The 12,742-nt window shown below is 46.3% G+C and overlaps 1 long non-coding RNA gene across 1 annotated transcript; it reads left to right on the top strand.

Moving 5' to 3' along the window:
• LOC139604864 (uncharacterized) lies at window positions 1-12,274 on the top strand. The gene is made up of 3 exons (XR_011684127.1): window positions 1-21; window positions 1,788-1,835; window positions 12,013-12,274. It is a non-coding gene; the product is annotated as an uncharacterized lncRNA (long non-coding RNA).
• The last annotated feature ends 468 nt before the right edge of the window (window positions 12,275-12,742 follow it).

The following is a 12,742-nucleotide window of genomic DNA, read 5'->3' as shown; positions in this document are numbered from 1 at the left end:
AAAGGCTCCACATCATCTGGGGTAAGAAGTAAGGATGTTTTTGCTGTAATAGCCAAGTCTTGTAGTGCTGCCTTAGGTAAGATGTTAGCTTGGTCAGAGGGTTTCTGTAAGTCCCCTTCTCCAGCTAGCTGTTTGACTGTAAAATCTAGCCTATCAGCATCTGTAGCATAGGTGTCTGATAATGTTTTTCATTATCTTTTCTAATGCTTTTCCCACAGCATATATTCTGCTGGGGAAAGAAGGCAGTGGCCAATATTTTTAACATCATGAGGTACTAAAACCTGTGCCAAGAAGATAGCTTCTAGGAAATTTCTAAAAATATGTGAACTTCTATCATGTTCTTTGGCTATATTTCGTAGTTGTACAAGTTATTTATTTGTGTTAGGTTCCCACATTGTTTTAGTGGTGGCACCACCTCTTTTTCCCTTTATATAAATTACTGGGAAGGCAGAAATTCTCTGAGCCAGTTCCCAATCCCCATGCCCGGGTCGCTTCCATTTTGATTAGAGCCCATGGATCAATGTCCTCTGTATCAGAATCGGACTCGTGGTCACTACTGTCCTTAGTGGTGGAGTGAGAGTGAGCAGGTGGTGCAGTATGCTATTTTGGGCATGTTGGAGCGAGAGTTTGCAGGGGTGTAGGGAACTGAAGAGAGTGTGAGGAGGCACATGGCAGAGCTTGGCTAGAGGGAGGCAGCAGTGGAGAGGCAATGGCAGTGCCACGGGTGGCACAGCCGGCACAGGACTGAGGCGCATGGGGAAGTGAGGTGCCACCGTGGGGGGTCTCGGAGGTGCCGTTCGGGGAACACTGAGGGTGGGTGGGTGGTTGCAAAGCCTGGGAATGCGGGCAAGGGAAAAGCGGGGGAGAGGAGGCCGTGGGATTGGCAGGGGCTGCCGCTGCCAAAGCAGGCACGACGAGGCGGAGGCAGGCAGGGAGAAGACTGCCTGTTGCGGCAGGAATGGTAGCAGGGATGGGGAGACACAAGGGGGGAGTGAGAGGCATGGCAGCAGGGGTGGGGGGGGGTTGCGGTGGGCTGCACGGAGATGTTGGAGTGAGGGGGAGCAAACCTGATAGGAACCGGCGCAGTTACACCCGAAGGTAGCCCGGGGGAAGGGCGCAAATAGCATGCCATGTATTGCGCAATAGGTGGAGTGGAATCTGCTCTAGCCGTGTCCGGGGGGGAGAGCAGAAGGATCGGCAGGCCCTGCGGACCCCGCGGGTGCAGAGGGGGTGGGTGGGCGCGGTGCAAACTCGGTGTTCCCCGTCCCAGGAAAGGGGCCTGAGGGTGGAGGGGCCCCAGAGACAGCGTTTGGACCCAGGGAAAGCGGAGGATAGGATTCAGAGACTGAGAGGGAAGGAATGTTATCTGCAATATTAGCATTTGAAGAGAGTCTCTGGTGGGAGAGATAAGGTCGGAATGCCCTCAGCAGGGTAAGGTTGCAAAGAAATTGAGCTCTTTATATTTGTCTTTTCGACCCATTTGGTTATAGAATGAAAAAGAGGTAAAAACCGAGTTACAGAAAAATCTTCATTAGTTTGGCGAGAATATATTCTTGTCCCTACTGTGTCCCAAAAAGAATCTAGGGCGATAATGTGTGTGTTAGTATCTGGAAACTGGGAAAGAATCCATTTTATAAATTTTTTCAAGTTAGTTTTTGAGAGATTGCCTTTAGAGAAAGACAAGCTGTTAGTGGATAGGATTTCTAGGATTTGTAGATGTAAGTCTCTGTCGTTCTGGGATCCTTTTAATTTACTATGTTTTGATCCCATTCCCTTTTCCCCTCCAGCAGCAGAAAGAGGAAAAAAAAGAAAAAAATCCCAAAAAAGGACCCAAGGTAAAAGCGTGCAAAAATGGCTGTTTTAAAGCTTACACTTCTTCAGCTGAATGTGGGTCAAAACCTGCTGGTGGGTGGTCTGCCGTGTCCGACTCCTCAGCATCTCATCCCAGATGTCGATATGGAGGGTCGTTGGACGCCTCTTAAGATAACTTCTTCTATAACAGAGAACTTATCTTCAGAAGGTTGTAGGGACCTGAGGCAGTGACGATTCAAGAAGAACGCTACTCTCTGCGGTGCTAGGGTGCAAGCAGTTTGGTGCGCCAAATTTATTATGGCGGAGGGTTTTTGGGGTCTGTCCGACCCCGGCTGCCATAGGTGTCTGAATAGCGAAGTCCCACTAAGCACAACCTGACCAGGTCCCTCAGGTACGCTCCCAGCCGCCGGCAATCTTAGCAAGCAGCTCAGCTCTTAAGTGAGATCAGCTCTTTGGTGAATTCAGCTCTTTAGTGATTTCAGCTCTTTGCTTGCTAAGTGCCTTGGCAGACACAGGGAGAGAGAGGAGAAGGTTGTATGAGGTTCCACAGAGGTGTCTTTATTGGCAGCTTCTGCGAAGGGTGACAGTGACAGCTCTTCTGCTGAACAGCGCAGAAGTAGGGGTTTATATAGGGTATAGGGGTTTTGGGAAACAGTCCAATAGTAAGGGTTGAGGCGAATATGACCTATGGTCTTACAGAGAGATAACGAGGGTCCGAAGGCGGATGAGGGGCTTCTTAGGTCCAGTCATCATGACTAGACATTTCTTATCTTAGGCAACTGACTGCCAGAGAGGCCTTGCAGTCCCTGTGGCTGCTACACTGCATAACTTTATTTTCACTTTTGTTGTTGGGGCTGCATCTTTACCAGGTTAGTCTTCTTCTTAGGGGATTGTTTAGGGGTATCTTTTCATTTCTCCCTCCCCTTGGGGATTTTTTACTTGCTCTTAGACCCATCTTTCTAACAGCCTCTCGTAATGAAACAGCGAGAAGAAAAAGAAAAGAAAGAACAAGAGAGAAAGAAAGAAAAAACCTTACTTTCCTCGAAGAAAGCAAAGGAAAACAAACAACTAGGCAAGGTCTGGAGAAATAGTGAGATTAAGTGACTCACTGTCCTCCTCACAATGGGGCTGATGAGCGAGGCTGAACAAGCCTTAACAGAGTTACCTCTGCTCTAGCATCACCACCCACTGCTGGCACCAGCACCCTCCTTTCTGGCCTACAGTGTCATTGTCAACACTGTCTCCCGCTCTCCCCAACCGCCGTCCCTGCCTACCATTGCATGGCCTCAGCAAGGACAAGCTCTGCCTTAGTAGCTCACTTTGGGAGCAAGAAACTTGCACACAGCCGCTTGCGGGGAGGGAAAGTCCCAGGGGCGAGGCCCACTCTTCGCCTTTCTCTCACCCCCCCCCCACTGGGGCCGTGGCCGCTGCTCTGCACTTGGGACCATGGCGGGCCGGGAGCTGCTTTTTGCACACTTCTGTTGCACCCAAGCATGCGGGGGGGGGGGCTGCCCTGGCATCACTACTCACTGCCAGTGCTGGCTCCTCCCCTCTTGGCTCACAGTGGCATCCTTAACACCATCTCCCACTCTCCCTGGCCACCGTCACCGCCTACCGCTGCATGTTCTCAGCATGGATGAGCTCTGCCCTAGCAGGTCGCCTTGGGAGCGGGAAACTTGCAGACAGCCACTTGCATGGGGGGAAGCCCCATAGGCAAGGCCTGTGCCTCTCTTTCCTCTTGCCCCCTCTCTCCTTCTCGACCCCCTCCCACCGGGGCCATGGCCGCCACTCAGCACAGGTTACAGGGGTGGGCTGGGAGCTGCCTTTTGCGCACTTCACTTGAACCTGAGCACGCGGAGATGGCTGCCCCAGCTTCACTGTTCACCGCAGGTGCATGGGCAAATGCCGAACACTGCCTATGTGGACTCCTGCTGCCCTGGCTTTCTTTGTGCTAGTGTGTGGGGGACCCGCTGCGGCTTTGCACCCCGGTGCAAGCATGGACAACTGCTGAAAGCCACCCACGTGACCTCTCGCAGCACCGTGGCTTTTTGCTGGCGGATACCACAGGGAAGCTGGCACAATCCAGCACTCCGGTGCCTTCCAGTGCACTAGCACTGGCAACTGCTGAAAGGCACTCATGTGGTTTCCTGCGATCACTCAGCTTTATGCCGGCAGATTGCAGAGAAGCCGCAGCATTCTGGCATGGTCTGGGGACACCCGTACTACTGGGTTGATCCCTTAACTGCGGGCAGCGCCATGTGCAATCACACTCCACGCACCTGATTTGCGGAAAGGAAAAAACCACAATTTTGTAAAAGTTGTAAAGCCGGTATGTTTATTACAGCGCTGGGTGCATGTGGGGATCATTGTCCCCCTAAAGGACATGTGCACCCCTAAGAACTCCAGATCCTTTTTTGTCTTCCTTACTAATCCATATCCATAGAATTTCACATTAGGTTCATACATATTCATTTTACTGCTTTCAAGTTACACTTGCAGCTAGTTACCCTTGCAGCTAGTTTTTTATCAGAAAGTACAGAAAGAACTCCTGGGTCACCCTGTCCTGTCTCCTGCAGCTTCTCCATCTGTTTCAAAGTTCAAGGGGCCCCCCTCTTATCGCTGTTCTTTGGCTGAAGCAGTTTCTTTGAGCATAGGTTTTTTGCGAGAACGGCTGCCTGCCCCCCCCCCCCCCCCCCCCCCCCCCGCCTTCCCCCGTCATGCCAGCAGCACTGGAAGCTTATCGCGCTGAGCACACTGTGTGCTGCTGCCCCACGTGGACCTGCGGCCCCTGGTGTCCTTTGTGCCAGCAGGTCAAGTGAGCCACTGTGCCTCCATGCCCTGGTACGAGCGCGATCCCCGCCAATTGGCAATTCTCAACTTCAATCCAACACCCCCCCTAAATTCGGTAACTTTCACCCTGGAGTCTCCAGTTGTTTTTGAGTTCCACCCCTTGCTCGCAGTCATCTCCACTAAGGGCTCCATACCCAATCGTCCTATTGTCCTTATGCTCCAACAGACCCCCGGTACGGATCCCATGCAGTATCCCCTGAAGCTGGGTTAGTGCAAGAGCAAATAATCTGGCCAAATCAATTACAAGGACCATGCCTTTTTCCCAAGTCTCACACACACACCAAGCACACTCCCGGACTCCGTATCACTCACACACACAAGTCCTCACAATCCTCCAGATCGTCTGCAGTTTTGTCAAGGGGCTTTTTTCCCTTCTTCCCCCTCTTCTTTTTCGTTATTCAGTCTTTTGTTGTCTCTGGGGCGTCAATCTGCAGTCTCCAATGGTCCCAGAAATCATTCAAGCCTCCAACTCGGTGGGGGCATGCCACTTGTCCGAAATCCCCCAGGGCCACTGAGACATGATTTCTATATCCTGGACTAAACCCCCATTTGTGAGAAACAATGCTCACTTTTAAAAATTTCAAAGGTTTATTAAACTTTAACAAAATACAGCAAAGGACTGAATAAGGAAAAAGGACAGTGCCACTGGGAGTTCATGACCTGGCAGCCACATGCTTGTCTACAAAATGGCTGCTCTGCCTTTTATGCCCCTGGGGGGGTTGCATCAGGCAACCTTGGCCCCACCTAAAGTCTGTCAGTCAACTCTTCTTTGCCATTCATTGGTGGAGGCTTCTTTCTTGCAACCTGATTGGAGGTCAGGTGTTATCATGCTGCGCCCCCCTAGCAACAAATTTTTCCCATTCCCAACTGCCCCATGCAAGGGGCACATGTACACGCCTTCTTTCTACATGTCCTGGACAAGCCAGGCTGTCTGGTGGCAACAATACGGGGGGGGAGGAGGGAAAGGGGACTATGGGGACAACAGAGGACATCTAAATAACAAGCCACAATAACATAACTGTACATCAGTAAAGTTTCTCTTAACATACACATAATATTCATCCATTAATTGCAAGAGCCAATCATCCCATTACTCATCTATAACACCACCCCAGGTGTGCTTGCCTCTGCTGTTTCCAGCCCACTGCTCCTAGGCTACTGCTTCAGTCCAGCTCGCCATCCAGAGTGGCACTGAGACCGGCTGCTCCTTGTGAGTTTTGCAAGGGGAGCCATCTCCCCTCTACCCCATCACCCGAGCCGCCATTGCCAGTGGAGAGGCTGCTGTGCTCACTGCACTGCGTCCCCTGCAGCGCGAAAGAATCATCACACCTGCCCTGCCTGGCTGGGAGCCAACAGTGCTCTCTGCCAGCTGTGGTCATAACTACACCAAAGGGGAAGTTGCTTGATGGCCGAGAGAAGGCTGTTATTCTGTTTCTGGTTTTGTTTGTTGTTGATGCTGTTGTTTGTTTGCTTTGTTATATAGATATTCTAGCAAAGAACTGCTATTCCTTTTCCCGTATCTTTGCCTGAAAGCCCCATATTTCAAAGTTATAATAATTTGGAGAGAAGGGGGTCGTATTTTCCATTCCAGAAAGGTTCCTACCTTCCTGGGCATACACCTGTCTCTTAAACCAGGACAGAAGGGGAATGTGGTCTTAAAGTTAGGGATAGATTTTGGCAGATAACAGAATGTAACCTCTACAGCAGCTTGTTAACCAACACGCACCTCTGTAGAAAATTCAGTTCTGTGGGGAGCTTTAGTCAGCAATTTGACAAAAATTTTGGAACACGTGTGGGAAGGAAATGGCATCCATGCCAATTGGACAGACATGGAAGGAGAATATTCCTTACCATGGACACATAAGAACAATACTGTTGAGAATTTTAATATCTCAAAACCAGACCTGGAAATAACCTCAGGAAATATCTCTCAGCTGACAGACTGGGGATGTCAAATACCAGAAATATGGAATAGCCCTCAAAGAGGACAATGGGACTATATCCAGCCATGTTGAGGCACCGGTTATTGATGTTTGTTTTACGTTGGGCCCTTCTGGGGGCTCCCTGGATGGGGGAAACCCTCCTGTAGCAGTTCTGTGCCAGGAAAAAGGAGACGCACAGAACTTTTTTGGTCTTCAGCTTCTTGTTTATTGTTATCTTATCTAAAGTTTTGCACGCTGTCCACACCAGGCTCAGCGTGCTGGAAAATGGCCACCAAACGTACAGTTTAAAGGTCTTTTAAAGTTGTCTCATCCAATTAACTCTTAAAACGTACATTATTTCTACTTATCTGCCAATAACTCATCCCTTGACTGTCCACATAACCTCTGCACTGTGCTTTCTTTGACCAATCACCCTGTGCCACCAACACTGCAGAAAATTGAGTAGATGAAGAAGAAGAAAAAGACAGGGACTACACCCAAATTCCTCCATCTTGCTTCCTATCTACACCATACTAAAAATCCCAAAACCTAAATTTCTCACCCAAGTGACATACTATACTACTCTCTATTATCTATTTCACACTTTGGTAGATTCTAGTCTATCTCAAAGTTGTGGAAGTCCTCTCCATGGGCAAAGGTTAAAGGCAGTGTTTCTCTGGGGATCAGAACCCCTCAGAGCAGACAGAGAAATATTCCCTGTGCCCTGGATTCCCACACAGCCAGTTCATTGGTGTCTAGATTGGGAAAGTAGTCAAGGCGTCCCAGAATGATGCTTTAAAGATCTAGAAATAAAGCAACACACTTTCAAGACAATATTCACATAATAGGTAGTATAAAAGCTGGTCTTTATTGGAGGCCTCCAGGGGCAGATATGGAAAGATCCCAAACCCACATAGGATGAATACAGTTTTATAAGTTTAACAAATTAGCACAATTGACAATTCCCAATTAGAAGCACAAGTGATGATGTAATTCCCCCTTCTGGTTCAGCCCTTTTCTGAAGCCCCCTTTTGGTACTAGCTGTACTTTGTTTATGAGAAAGTGTCTTGGGAGGGTAGCTTGTTCTTGGCTCCCAGGAAGAACCAAGATAGGATAGGAGCCTTGGACTCCCAGGGCTCAGAGCCTTTGGAATGTGTTTTGTCTTTCTACCTATCAGGGGAGGAAAAGTGCTAGAGCTAGCTAGGAACTATATAACTGTACAACAATAGTCTACAGAGCTATAAATATATATGAAGAAAATATAAAAGCAAAAATCACTCTGGTGTCAAGAAGACCCCTTATTTATCAGTATAAAATATCCTGATTTAATAAAGTCAAGGCAAAAAGATCCAAGGACAAAGGAAAAATGGAATTGCACTCAAATATACACTTGTACTAGTAGGAATCCTGAGGTACAGCGGCTCATGACCGTGGCCCAGGCTCTAATGTTGGGATGTGTTAGTAGAAGTTATTCTACCTTTCTTAATGACACCTAGTCTCACCTAATAAACAGTGAGACTTGGAGAAGGATAGACTGTCAGCAGGACACAGTAAAATCATTAGGACCCACAGTATGGATAGGAAGTAAAGGAATTTAGATCACATATTTGCCCTTAGGAGAATCAAGAGTGCAATGGACACTGAGAGTACTAATGTTATGTCTCTTGTGGAAGGAGTTACCACTGGGAACCTATGGGGAAAAGTTAAGCGTGATGAAACTTGGAAACATCCCAGTACAGGAACCATAGTAGGATGGATTTTAGAATCCATCTTTACTACACAAATATCTACCTTCTGAAAGAGATAAGCCATACGCAATTTAACTCTGAAAACTTTAGCAAATGCAGCTTGGGATTCAATTAAATAAATGAACAATTGCAAGCCATGACTAAAATGATCTTACAAAACAGATTTGCTTTAGATCTATTGCTGTTACATGAACATGGAGTATGTGGATACTTGAATTTTAACAAGACTTGTGTGCACATTCTGAATGTGACTGCTAAATTGGATGATCAGATAGGATAAAATTGGTTGCTGCATCTAGCAGAGAATTAAGGGGAGGATTAGAAAGTAACTGGTTAAAATATGTAAAGGATTTGGATTTTCTCTGACTGGTTGGTTGGCCTCCCCTTTGCAAAGTATAATTGTGATCATAATAATAATTGCGATTATGATACATGCTTTAAGCTGCATAAAAATATGATTACTAATGCAATGCAAGGAACTTATGTGATGTTAGTAAAAGGCAAAGTGAGGCTTATTGTTATAGATGAGTAATGAGATGGTTGGCACTCACAGTTAAGGAGTGAACATTATATGAATGTTAAGAGAAGTTTTGTAGATGTATAGTTATGTTACTGTAATATGTCCTCCCCCTTTCATTGTTATCATGGGATGGCCTTGGTAGTCGGGGCATTTGGGGAGGGTTGGCTTGTTACTATAGTAATACCTGACCTCCAATCAACATGTAAGACAGTGATCTCCATCACTAGATGGCAAGGAAGGAGTTGACTGACAAGACTTTAGGAGGGGCGAGAGGTATAAAAGGCGGAGCATCCATTTTGAAGAGGAGCACATGGCTGATAATCACGGGGGCTCCCAGCGCTGTAATTTTTCCTTATTTAGTCCTTTTGCTGTATTTTTTTGTTAAGGTTTAATAAACCTTTGAAATTTTATAAGTGAGCAGTCTTTTCTCACACTTATGAAGGCTTGCAAAGAAAACAAGCTTCACAAGCCTCAAAGGGGGGGATGTTGCCCATGGAACTGCAAAGTGGCCATTGTGTAAGGAGAACTGGAAGGCAACTGTGGTGGTGTTCACAGGGGTCTCAGGATGAGGGAAGAGACGAGAATGTTGACTCTATGTTTCAGAAGGCTTGATTTATTATTTTATGATATATATTATATAAAAACTATACTAAAAGAATAGAAGAAAGGATTTCATCAGAAGGCTAGCAAGGAAAGCAGAGAATGGAATGATAACAAAATCCTGTGACTGACCGAGACAGTCTGGACAGCTGGACTTTGATTGGCCATTAATTAAAAACAACCACATAAGACCAATCAAAGATCCACCTGTTGCATTCCACAGCAGCAGATAATTATTGTTTACATTTTGTTCCTGAGGCCTTTCAGCTTCTCAGGAGAAAAATCCTAGCAAAGGGATTTTTCAAAAAATATCATAGCTACAGGCAACCAGCCTCAGTTTCTGCCAACTTCAGCAGTTCACAGTCAGTCAACTATAACTTTGGGGTCCTTGACTACTAGGGACCACCAAAGAGGCCCCCAGGACAGAAGAATGCATGAGTAAAGGGGAGGGAAAATATGTTAATAATTTTGGTGAAATAATTATCGTATGTATGTTTATTCTGGGACAATCAATTGTGAGAAATGATACTCACTTTTTAAAAATGTAAAAGGTTTATTAAAACCTTATCGAAAATACAACAGAAGACTGAATAGAGAAAATATTACGGTGCCAGGAGCAAAGGATTTTTCCCACCATGTGCTCATCCACACAATGGAGGTTTAGCCTTTTAACCCTTTAGCTCCTCCCAAAGTTCTGTCCATCAACTCCTTCTTCGCTGTCCAGTGGTGAAGTTTACTTCCTTAAATCTTGATTGGAGGTCAGATGTTGCCATAGTAACAAACCCACCCTCCCAAATGTCCCAAACCCAGGCTACCCCCTGATAACAATGCAAGGGGGGAGGGTGAAACATAAGTCTATAAAACTTCGCCTAACATATATGCATCATATTTGCCTTTTAATTGTGAAAGTCAACCATCACATTACTCATCTATCACACAATGAATTTGTATGTAAAATACAGTATATAAACAGAAACTTTCCTGTACTTAGTTTGCATGTTATTTAGGAGGAGCTATACCCTCATGCATCTGGCTGAATAAAGAATGCCTGCTTCTTAATGCTACATTGGTGTTAAAGGGGTTTTTTATTTTTACCAAAGTTTTGGTAACATTCTGTTGAGGTATCATTGGAGAATAAATTACCAGAAAATAATAAGCAATATGCCTTGTTTACTAATGTGCCCTGCCATATTGTAGGAAAGCATTGGAGATGGGAGGTAGCTCTATAGAGTCCCCCACAACAAATTGCAGAAACTGCTGAAGAGGAAGGTGAGACAGAGTGGAATTTTCCAGAGTAGAAATCCATTTTGGATTTAGGTAAAATGTACATCTTTGAATTAAATCTGTAGCTTGCAAACATAGCTGTTTGGTCTGACTGCCTGTTCTCGCAAAAAAACCTATGCTCGAAGAAACTGCTTCAGCCAAAGAACAGCGATAAGAGGGGGGCCCCTTGAACTCTGAAACAGATGGAGAAGCTGCAGGAGACAGGACAGGGTGACCCAGGAGTTCTTTCTGTACTTTCTGATAAAAAACTAGCTGCAAGGGTAACTAGCTGCAAGTGTAACTTGAAAGCAGTAAAATGAATATGTATGAACCTAATGTGAAATTCTATGGATATGGATTAGTAAGGAAGACAAAAAAGGATCTGGAGTTCTTAGGGGTGCACATGTCCTTTAGGGGGACAATGATCCCCACATGCACCCAGCGCTGTAATAAACATACCGGCTTTACAACTTTTACAAAATTGTGGAGTTTTTTTTCCTTTCCACAAATCAAAAGTGAATTGAGTCCGTTTGCAGAGGTGAAAGTCATCCAGCTGGCTTTAGACACTGATGAACAAGAGAAATGGGCAATATTTTGTCTCTATACTGACTCATGGATGGTCGTAAATGCCCTGTGGGGGTGGCTGCAGCAATCAAAGCAGAATAACTGGCAGTGCAGAGGCAAGCCCACCCGGTCTACTGCAGTGTGGCAAGATATTGCTGCTCAGGTGGAGAACCTGGTTGTGAAGGTACCTGACACAGATGTTCATGTACTCAAGTGTTGAGCCACTGGAAAACAACAGAATAACCAGCTGGTGGATGTCTTTTTTTAAGACAATTATTCAGGGTGGAGAATCCAAAATGAGCTAATTCCCCTTTATTTTTAACCACTCCCTTTTACACCAATAAGGAGAGATGAATACGAGAAGATATAAGTGAAAAAATAACAGTGTATAAAAAGCAAAACAGCAACAACCAAGATAACAGTATGTTCTGGGTTTGGTTTCTCAGGGAATTTCTTCACATTTGTTGTCTGGTAGATGCTGGGGGCAGCTTTCTAGGTGAATCCACAGCGATTAAGAGACAACAGGAGCAGTCAAGTACCTTAACATACTGCTGAAATGGTTTCAGGGGAGGGGGGAGGAACAGGGGTTTGGCAGTTCTTAGCTGGGAGTAGGCAGTTTTTGTCCTGCTTGGAGGGGAGAGGGTTCTGGTTTTGGGTGCTGGACGTCTGCTCAGGGGCTCAATGTTGCTGCAGAATTCTCCATGCTGCCCACTGGTAAGCCTGCTGCTTGCAGGAGCTGCTGGTTGACTGGGACTTTTCAGCACCCGCCATTGTTGGGAGACCCTCACCATCTGTGTGGATGTTTTGGGGAAACCAGGCCCCCTACCTCCTCCCTCTCTCCAGAGAGAAGGTCCTAGCTGCTGGAGTGGAACCTCGGCGGCCACCATTGTCAGGATATCTGCACCGTACATGACTGCCCAGGTAAACCAAACTCCGCACCTTCTTTCTCTTTCCAAGGCTGCCATTAACCCCTGGTGAGACTTAGGGCTCTCATTGGAGCGTCCTCTGAAGTGTCTCTGCCTCGCCTGAGCCAACAGTGCCCCCTGAAGCCACAGGGGAGTCACTACAGTCCCTTTGCCTTGCCAGGTGGCACCAGTGTCCCCTAATGGTTGTGGTCGTAACTACACCAAAGGGGAAATTGCTTAACAGGTGGGAAAAGTCTGTTATTGGGGTTGTTGTTGGTCTGTCTATTCTAGAAAAGAACTGCTATTCCTTTTCCCATATATTTTCCTGGAAGTCCTGTGTCTCGGTTTGAAAGACAGCTGTCTGCTAAGGAAGGTAGGGCCTCCCTTGGAATGGAAAATTACTCCCTTCCCTCCGAATTACTATAATTTTGAAATTAAGGGGGCTTTCAGGCAAAGATAGGAGGAAAGGAAAAACAGTTCTGTGCTAGTGTGTGTATGTATAACAAGACAAACAAACAACAACAATGGTAATAAAACAACCAAAACCAGAAACACTGT

Source organism: Agelaius tricolor, unplaced genomic scaffold (assembly GCF_023055355.1).
Source record: "Agelaius tricolor isolate 1412-34295 unplaced genomic scaffold, bAgeTri1.0.p SCAF_56, whole genome shotgun sequence".
Classification (NCBI taxonomy): Eukaryota; Metazoa; Chordata; class Aves; order Passeriformes; family Icteridae; genus Agelaius; species Agelaius tricolor.
Note: the sequence above shows the minus strand (reverse complement) of the source record. Positions and strands in the feature narration are given on the sequence as shown.